The sequence below is a fragment of the Octopus bimaculoides genome, chromosome 13 (assembly GCF_001194135.2).
Source record: "Octopus bimaculoides isolate UCB-OBI-ISO-001 chromosome 13, ASM119413v2, whole genome shotgun sequence".
In the NCBI taxonomy this organism is placed as follows: domain Eukaryota; kingdom Metazoa; phylum Mollusca; class Cephalopoda; order Octopoda; family Octopodidae; genus Octopus; species Octopus bimaculoides.
Genome location: NC_068993.1, coordinates 51,845,628 through 51,848,270, shown reverse-complemented (window position 1 = coordinate 51,848,270; position 2,643 = coordinate 51,845,628).

Sequence of the window (2,643 nt, the reverse complement as noted above, 5' to 3'; positions counted from 1 at the left end):
CCCACCCCAGCTAGCCAGTCATACTGTCTCTTAAGACAGTAAAACATTCCTTCAATATACACAAGAGAAAAAGGCCAGGTCAGTTCCTTCTCAATTTTATTCGATTGTCAAAGAATATGTATGAGAATATGTATATGTATATGTATTTTTCCATATGTGTATTTTCATACACTGTTTTCAACACTGTTTTTAACAATTTCACCTTAATATGACAATCAGTATGTAACACTACAAAGTTCATACAAAGCTTTATACTTTAAATATATTTTATCATCAAAGAATGTATATATGCATTTTAATACTCAGACTGTTTTTTAACATTTTTTATTATTCTCAAAGACTTTTGATAATCTTTTTCTAAAAAAGTGAAACCGGTTAAGTAAATAAATACTTTTTAAAAATAAGTGCATTTTCAAACCTTCTTTCATATATATATATGTATATATGTATTTGTTTGTGCGTGTGTGTGCATGTGTGTGTATGAATGCACGTGTGTATGTGCATGTGTATATGTGTGTGTGTTTGTGCGTGTGTGTGTGTGTGATGTATAGTTGTAAGTTTTCAGTTTTGTTGGTTTTTCTCTATTATCTTTTTGTTTTTCGTTTGTCATGCTTAAATTTTTCTTTCTATTTTTTTCTCCTTAATAATTCAAAGACAGAATCCATCATGTTTCTCATTGAACTATTTTGCGTGCGTGTGATTGTGTTCACGTGCAGTGATCTTTTGCACTTGTATATGGATATATATATATATATATTTATATACGCGTACCTGTGTATACATTTATATATGAATGTGCGTTTCCCCACACGGATGCGTGTGTGAAAGCATCTGTATTTTTGGTATATTTTATGCAGTACAGTAGAGCTCATTATTTTTTTGAACGTATATTGCAGTGCATATAGCCTATGCAGGAGTATGTCTGTTTGTATATATATTAATAAAATATATTATATGTATATATATAAAGATATTAATAAAATATATTATATATATATATAAAATATATTATACAAGGTGTTCATGCATAACGTGCTAAATACTATATGTATGTTTTCCTGTCCTTATTTCCTGACCTATATAAATACATTCATGCATGCATACGTACATACACACACACACGTGCGCGCGCGCGCACACACACACACACACACACACACACACGCAAACGCACATACACACACAGAAACAAACACATACAGACACACCTGCACACACATACATATATATTCCAGTTGTTCGTGTATTCTTAGTATATATTCCACACTTTAACAGCTGAAACATTTAGATTAAGGTGAATATGGTACTTAAGTTGAGGCACCAGAATTTAGTACGGTATACTCCATACAATTTAAAAGTAAGGTGATTAAAATCAAAATAAGCAACAAGGATGTCTAGAGGTAATGCAGTACAATCGTTTCATGCAACTCCATTTAATTGAACAATGCAATCATTACATCAATTTAAAATGCAGAGAAATCTTCAGCTGCACAGAGACATAGAATTTAATTAAATTAGAACAGATGGACACATTAGTATAAAAATTTAGATTCAGCTAATCTATTACAGATCAACACCTACAAGGAATACCTGACTGAGCTGAAAGTTCTAGAAAGCTTATGATCTGGGGAGAAAAAGAAAATAGGTGCTTCCGGTTACTACAAGGCAGGAGGGTTGTGGACGCAAGAAAAGTTATGAGAAATGAATCGACGAGTGGATTGTATTGGGTTGGTGCATAATTATTGCGGCTTTTTTTTTTTTTTTCTAACAAAAAGAATAACATTATTTAACAAAAACATCTTTAAATGACGATCAAACCGTCTGCCAAGCAAATGGGAAGCAGTAATTGAAGTAGATGGTGAATATGCTGCGGAGTAAACGTTTAAAGATGTTTTTGCAACATGTTATTGTTTTTGTTGAATAAAATTTGTTGAGAAAAAGCCGCAATAATTATGCACCAACCCAATAGTTACCTAAGCTTCTAGATTATGAGATTTGTCAGCTTCGAAAAAAAAAGAGGGCTTTATAGTAACGACAGAAAAAAAAGAGAAGAGATAGCGTCCTTATGGGGAAAGTATAATATATCGGAGAGTCCTCATCTCGATACCACTGTAATGTAATTGAATTCATCAAAAATTCTTAACTCATTAAATTATAAATATTAGTATCCACATGACTCGATGTTTTTGTCACTGCATTTCCTCACTGCATTTTCCCTTTGACGTTCTTTTAAGCTACAATATCTTTCGGTGTTGATTTGAAGTATCTCTATTTACTAGTAGTGTAAATGAGGTATGATAAGCCTGAAATATGCCAAGTGTTGTCATCGAATTGCCAGAGATTAGACGCATGCCCAACTGCATTCTGTTCTTAATTAATTGTTCTTTAATTAAATTTCCTATGTCTGGCTCAGAGAGTCTACTTAATCAGAGATAGATATAACAATAAATTCTGCCTCTTCTGATTATGGGCATTTTAATTAATTAAAATTTCTTAGCTTACATGCATATAAGCAATTTCATATACATATACACACACATACACAGACATATATGCATATACATACATACATACACACACACATATATATACATACATGCATATATACATACATACATACATATATATATATATATATATATA